Raw genomic sequence first — 8,253 nt, 5'->3', positions numbered from 1 at the left:
GATCCGTGTCTTGACAGATAGATACAGCCTGCAGTAATCTATGAATTTACCTTAGTATCCATTTGACACAACTTTACAATCAACTTTCGATCAGTGATCGGCCAACTGACCGATAATGGCTAACACATGTCATCGCCACAGGTTCATTAACGAATCATGCTATCTTTGCATATTAGAGTGGATGCAAGCCTAAACAATAACTGTAAATAAAGGTTTCGCAGACATTCTACGAGGGTGTCAACTAGAAATTATTTTTTTCGTGATAAGGACACTTTAAGCATACAAAGGTATCATCGAACGCTACAGCTGGTGTGGTATGATGAACCACGTCCGGGTTGTCTGCGCCTATAAATGCCCACAGATCATGGCAGCAAGTTATTCATCATTCAGAACCATGAAACTGTTGATCATCCTTGGCGTGCTGCTGATGACTGCGATAGTGCAATCCAAGAAAAAGCAGAACCGTGTCATTATAATAATAACTGGTACGTACACTTTCGAAAACGTCTCTGCTATCTTTTTACATTATCCTTGTTGTCAGTTGTATACAATACCACTGGGACAGAGGGATTTTCTATAGGATATCCCTGGAATAGGGGAACTTTCTATATAATATCGCTTGGACAGAGTGACTTTCTATAGAATATCCCTGGGACAGATCTAGAGGGACTTTCTACAGAATATCTCTTGGACAGAGGGATTTTCTGTCGAATATCTTTGAGACATAGGGACTTTCTATAGAATATCGCTAGGACAGTGGGACTTTCTATAGAATATCACTTGGACAGTGGGACTATCCATAGAATATTCCTGATACAGAGGGATTTTCTGTAGAATATCCCTAGGACAGATCTAGAGGGACTTTCTACAGAATATCTCTTGGACAGAGAGACTTTCCATAAAATATCTCTGAGACTTAGGGACTTTCTATAGAATATCCCTTTGACAGGGGGACTATCCATAGAATATTCCTGATACAGAGGGATTTTCTGTAGAATATCACTAGGACAGTGGGACTTTCTGTAAAATATCCCTTTGACAGAGGGACTTTCTATAGAATATCCCTGGGACAGGCGGTCTTTTTGAAGAATATCCCTTGGGCAGGGGGTCTTTCTATAGAATATCCCTGGGACAGTTGGACTTTCTGTAGAATATCCCTTGTACAGGGGGAGTTTCTGTAGAATAGCCCTGGTACATGGGGATTTTCTATAGAATATCACTGGGACAGTGGGACTTTCTGTAGAATATCCCTGGTACAGGGGGACTTTCTGCAAAATAATCCGGGGACAGAGGGACTTTCTGTAGAATATCCCTGGTACATGGGGATTTTCTATAGAATATTCCTGGGGTGGGGGGTGGGTGGGATGTTTTCTATGGAATAACCCTGGGATAGGGGGACTTTCTATGGAATATTCCTGGGATAGGGGGACTTTTTACAGACTATTCCGGCTACAGAGGGACTTTCTATGGAATAACCCTGGGAAAGGGGGACTTTCTGTGGAATATTCCTGGGATAGGGAGACTTTCTATGGAATATTCCTGGGATAGGGGGATGTCACCGTGTAGTAAAACCAATCTCCGGCGATCGGCACAGGTCAACCCAGTCTGGCACAGTTCTGTGCCTCTTATGTGTATTAGGGTATTGTTAGAGAATTTTTTTTGCGCATAACTTGTATTCTCTAGCAGTTTAATCTGATACTTTCATCATGTATTGATTTGATATACAATGTATGTTATCTCATATATGTATGCAAGCTTATGCATGTGTGGATGGATTATGGATTATCTAGTACTATGTGGATATTTCTCATGTATTTATGGTCATATGTGCCACCTTGGTGATTGTACATATCTGGTTGTTAATGTTTAATTGTACCTTTGGGTAGCTTATGTTCAGGCCTTTATTTTGGTACCTGCATCCCCCAATAGGCTTTAGGGCGGTTCATTATCATACACTAATCGAACCAAAATGGACATGTCAAGTGTAGTGATAATTTACTCTCACGCGTTTTGCATGTAGCTTAAATGCAAGGAAGAAAGTAAACGTTTTGTTATTCTAAAGAAATAGGAGGCGGTCGGGTAGCCTAGTGGTTAAAGCGTTCGCTCGTCACGCCGATGACCCGGGTTCGATTCCCAACAGTGGTACAATGTGTGAAGCCCATTTCTGGTGTCCCCCGCCGTGATATTGCTGGAATTTTGCTAGAAGCGGCGTAAAACCATACTCACTCACTCACTCAAAAGAAATAGACTGTATTACCCTTGACCTTGAGCTATATAGAAATCATACCTGTCAACGTTTTGTCACTTTGCAGACAAGCAGCAAGCTGCGAAAAGAGGCTTGGAGGCGGAACCACGACTGGACAATGACTTAATACTGGGGACCAGGGACGTCGATCTGCAAAATGAAGGTGGGGTTTAAAAAGCATAACTCTATAAAGGTTATATCAAGGATAAACGTTCAATGTAGAATTTGTTTAATTTAATATATGTATAGGACATTTTTAATTCGTTCAGTCACTTACAAATTAAATGATGTAATTCGTCCAATACATTTTAAGGGTATTCCTCTTTCTGTCAATATCTAGTTCCTGAGAAGGAATTGAGTTTTCTTAAATACTTCAACATGTCTTCCAGGTTTGAATAAGGAATGGTTTTATTTAGATAATATGTGTTATTATAAGCAGATCATTCTCATTTTCTGTTGTAAAGACGATAATGACGAATTTGAGTGTCTGTTTAACCAAATTGTACTGGTAACCTGACCTTTCATTTACACAGAATTGATAAATATCGTTACAGTATATGGTGAAGGATTTTAGGTTATGTATTAGAAAACATATAAATTACATACTTTTGGGCCAAAGTGTGCTCATTTAACCTTCATGAATGTCAAGCAGATTGCCGCCATCTTGTATGTAATCCGTTCAAAATGGAGATCGTTATTCAAATCTTTCGTTCAGCGATTCCATACCGTGGTGTTTGTTACCCTTGGGGCAGATAATGTTCACCTTATCACAAACACCTGGTATCAAATTAATACCGTAAATACTATAAATATAAAACGTCAACGTCAAACACATGCTAATGATATAGTCGGAAACGTACAATGGACTCTGAGCTTGGCAGTGATTTCATATGATTGTGGAAATGGTTTTGTCACTTTCATTCAAACAGTTATTTCAACTTAAGACCGCCTCCGTGGTCTAGTGGTAGAGCGTCCGCCCGGAGAGCGGAAGGTCCGGGGTTCGATCCCCGGCCGCGTCATACCAAAAGACGTTAAAAGATGGTACTTGTTGTTACCCTGTCTGGCGCTCGGTATTAAGGGGGTAAAACAAGGACTGGTCGGCTCGAAGTCAGTATACTGTGTCTGAGTGGGGTATTCATGTTAAACTGCGGCATGGTATCTCAGTGGGCTAGCACTATAAATCGGCATCAGTCCGGCCTAGTACAAGCAGCCACACACACACACACACACACACACACACGTGCATGCACGTCGCTATATAAGTGCAATAATCTTGGACGCGACGTTAAACCCAATTTCACCTCACCTATTTCAACTTAAGATACAACTCGTTGGGTCAAATGATAACATTGGTAACACCAGGTAGGGATGACTGGCCTGGCTAAATGCAACGTTAACCTCACAGGGTCAATACAGTATTTAGAGAGAATAGCAGGATCCTTAAATGAAGTAGACATACACAGCTCAAGAGGTGCCTGGACAGCCTTGACTATCCAGACTTATTAAATCTCATTCTGTTATGAGTGAGTGAGTGAGTATGGTTTTACGCCGCTTTTAGCAATATTCCAGCAATATCACGGCGGGGGACACCAGAAATGGGCTTCACACATTGTACCCATGTCGGGAATCGAACCCGGGTCTTCTGCGTGACGAGCGAACGCTTTAACCACTAGGCTACCCGACCGCCCCCATTCTGTTATGATAAATACCCGGGGTATAATTCGCTACCACAGCTTCGTTGTCAGCCGGAATCGATTGTCACGTCGCTAGCCGTCCAGTCAAATTTCTGTGCCTTGCAAGATAAATTCGGTGCTAAGTTGGAGAGATGGAGAGAGTGCTGCCATTTTCTAAACGAAGCTATGGTGGCAAACGGGTCCAGGGTATTTGACATAGAAAGACGAGGATAATTAAGACAAACGGACGTGTGTTCTTTTCCAGCAGGTATCATTTAGAATATCAACGTACCCATGAATTTAAATTAAAGTGTTTCAGAATATAACTGAGTGGCAAAAGAAAGTATACTCATTCCCGCAACAGTTTGTAAAAAGTAATTTGTGGCTGGCTGTGAAATACAGTGGTTCAATGAGTGAGTGAGTTGGGTTAAATGCCGCTTTTAACAGTATTCCAGTCATATCACGGCGTGTCAGCTTAATGTGGGAGGAAAGCCCCAAGTCATACAGGTCTCAGACGTTTACCACTTAGGTGAAACCCACGAGCACGGGTATGGTGCTGACAAACCTAGAAACATAATCGGGGCGAACCGGGATTCGAACCACAACTATTGGTTTCTGGCGTGCCCAAGGGACGCAGGTAATTGCGGCGCATTAGACGACTGGGCCACCCGTACCCCCAGTGGTTTAATGAAGACTGGAGAAAGAAATGAATTTGAAATTTTACAAATCTGTGCCTAAAAATGAAATGTATTGATTTTCAAAGATTTAAACGTTTTAAATCAAAATATATTTTAAAAAGTAAAACCAAGTTTTCTCTGAGTTCTGACGAAGCGCATTAACGGTTCATTTTGGGGATATAATAGAGCTTACTTATGATACTTTCATTTGAAAATCAAGCATATGATAAAATCTACTGACGTTTAGTTTCTCTTCCTCCTCAGTCTATTTGTTTAATCTTAAAAAATGCTCATTATTATGAAGGGTATATATCCATTAAGTTTATAGTGGTACATTGGCGACCCGTGAAGATCCGGGGTAGAATAGGTCTTCAGCAACCTATGCTTGTCGTAAAAGGCGACTAACGGGATCGGGTGGTCAGGCTCGCTAACTTGGTTGATGCATGTCATCGATCCCAATTGCGTGGATCGATGCTCATGATATTAATCACTGGATTGTCTGGTCCAGACTCGATTATTTACAGACCGCCGTCATATAGCTGGAATATTGCTGAGTGCGGCGTTAAACAACAAACCAACCAACCAACCAACGGTACATTGGCCCATGTGTTTTGATTAACAGAGCTCAAGAGAGATCTTGATGAAACAATGGAAGATCATGTCAAGAAAGAGGCAGACACTTTCGGTAACTGTCTTCTCATTTCATAACAGGAAATTTAATTAAATATGTCCATCGACCCGTGAAGATTCCGGGGTAGAATAGGTCTTCAGCAACCCATGCTTGCCGTAAAAGGTGACTATGCTTGTCGTAAAAGGCGACTAACGGGATCGGGTTGTCAGGCTCGCTGACTTGGTTGATGCATGTCATCGATCCCAATTGCGTGGATCGATGCTCATGATATTAATCACTGGATTGTCTGGTCCAGACTCGATTATTTACAGACCGCCGTCATATAGCTGGAATATTGCTGAGTGCGGCGTTAAACAACAAACCAACCAAATATGTCCATCAGTATATGCATTTTCTGCAAGATTCAATATGATTGTCAAAGTTAAAGTAACGTGTTAACCTTCATGAAAAACCAACAGGGGAACAATGTGTCGAACCCATTCCTGGTGACCTTTGGCGTGTTATGGCCGGAATGTTATTCCGTTACTGAAAACAAAAGTCTTAAATGTGACGTCATCAAGTTCAGATATGACTGAGTTTCGCTTTTCGCTTTCTTATGTAGGCAACTGTTTGACCCGTAACGTGTTTTGTGTATTTTCAACATTGATATAATTTCTTTCAGGTGTCTAACACACCACACCAGCACATATGGACCACAACGGGAACCTAACTCATCCTATCCTGAAGATTGGAACAGTTAGCTACCATGGATTAAAAATCTGCAGATTACATAACTTGTTTCTTAGTTTATTTTTATGATTAATCTCGAGACCTTTTCATATATGTTTTCAAAACCGGAGTAACCTCATGAAAAGTACTGTACATGAGGGTGAATACTAGGTATTATTTAGTTATATCACCATGGTCAGTCAATAATCAAGATTCGACCAGATCAACAGCGCCATACGACTCTTGCACAAAATTTGTTTGATCGTGGTTACGACAATTTAAGGCTTCAGTTAAAAATTCAAAGACGCTTTATTATCAGACATGTGGAAATTTCTAAATTTGACAGATCAATGACAAATATAATGCCTCATGCAATTCCCTATTTCGACTTGTGCCATAACATCTCATGGTTAAACAATTGGCTAGCCTTTGCATGTGTTTGTGATGTTACCAGGTCTTCGCAAAATAACGAGCGTGCCCTGCCCCACCGGCGGCACCCGTCATGCAAAGGCAAGTCAATTGCGTGCCCTGGGTGCCAGGCGAGGTTCCCTAGTCTACCACGAATCCCAAACGCGGATACAGTTGTTTCTCCCCGGTGAATATTTATCCCATCAAATACATTGCAATGAAATAACTATAATAATGTAACCTAACCCAACCATTAGCACTAATCAGTGTTCGATTTGGTAGAAGGGAACATGTAATGATAGCACATGTGGGACTCCTTGTCACACTTGTAATGGCAAATTAACAATATATTGCCATGATATAAGGGACATTCATTTCCGGAAATGTTCATATGAGTATTGGTATTAGTTGTGAACTTTTCCATTGTCAAATACAGAACGGTAGCTCAAATAACTGATGGTCACGGAGTATTTCAACTTCTCGAGAAAAATCATCGATGAGTACGTCCGTGACCAAAGATATATATATATATATATATGAACAATATTTGACCCACCGCTCTATGTGAAATTTTTCAACACAGTTACTAGTTCAACCATCTGTTATATGGAAGGAATCACTTTCTTTCCTTGTCATTGAAGTGTATGGCTACGAAGTTTTAGTTAACTTTTATTAATGTGGAAATATAATGCCATCTGGATGGTGCACGGGATCTACGTAAAGCTTGGCTTGGACACTGTTTCTGTTTGAAAACAAAGATATAACAATACTGTTTAGGAGCAAAATATTTTTACGAAATATTGAAGTCATACCAACAATACCAATAACACTATAAGCGTCTGTCGTATATGGTAATGGCAGTAGTGTAAAGGTTTAATCTTTGACAGAAGATTCTATTGGCAACATTGTTGCAGCGCGTGAAGCACCTTCATATTGCACCCTGTTACATAGGACTGGACCGCCTCCGTGGTCTAGTGTCTGCCCGGAGAGCTAAAGGTCTCGGGGTTCGATTCTCAGCAACGTCATATCAAGAGACGTTAAAATAAAACAAAAGTTGTTACCGTACCTCGCGCTTGGCGTGAAGGAGATGAAACAAGGTCCAGACGGAGTCAGTATACCGTGTCCGAGTTGAGTATCCATGTCAAACCGCGGGATGTACATGTATCTCTGTGGGCTAGCACTTTACAACCGGCATAAGTCCTGGCTACTACACAAGCAGACACGCTCGCACGCACGCACACACAAACACAATCACACAAACGCATTCCCACCCACTTACGTGAGTGGAGGGTGCCACCGGTACAGCAGGACAGTCATGGTGACCATTTTCCTGAACACCTGGTGTCACCATTCCAAGTCATTTAATGTTCATCACCATATTGCCTGATACGCCCTATGAAATCTTTATTCGAGACGTCTCTGATGTTGGCGTTTAGAATTCCCATATTTCGACAACATACAAATACGGCCACATAATATGCAACTTCTTCAGTTGAATGGCGTAAAATAATGAACAATGTTGCTGATCATTGACCAGTAGAGGGCAGACTACGAACAGTACAGGATGTCCATGGGTTACCTCCAACCTCAGCAGCCAAATGAAGCCTGGTGACCTATATTGGACAGGTATGCTTAAAATAAACGAAACAACAAAGGTGAGGTGGTGAGGTGAAATTGGGTTTAACGTCGCGTCCAAGATTATTGCACTTATATAGCGACGTGCATGCACGTGTATGTGTGTGTGTGGCTGCTTATACTAGTCCGGACTGATGCCGATTTATAGTGCTAGCTCACTGAGATACCATGCCGCAGTTTAACATGAATACCCAACTCAGACACAGTATACTGACTCCGAGCCGACCAGTCCTTGTTTGAGCCCCTTAATGCCGAGCGCCAGACAGGGTAACAACA

This window comes from Haliotis rufescens, unplaced genomic scaffold (assembly GCF_023055435.1).
Source record: "Haliotis rufescens isolate VD_foot unplaced genomic scaffold, xgHalRufe1.0.p SCAF_17, whole genome shotgun sequence".
NCBI classification, from domain to species: Eukaryota; Metazoa; Mollusca; class Gastropoda; order Lepetellida; family Haliotidae; genus Haliotis; species Haliotis rufescens.
This window is presented reverse-complemented; position numbering follows the sequence as displayed.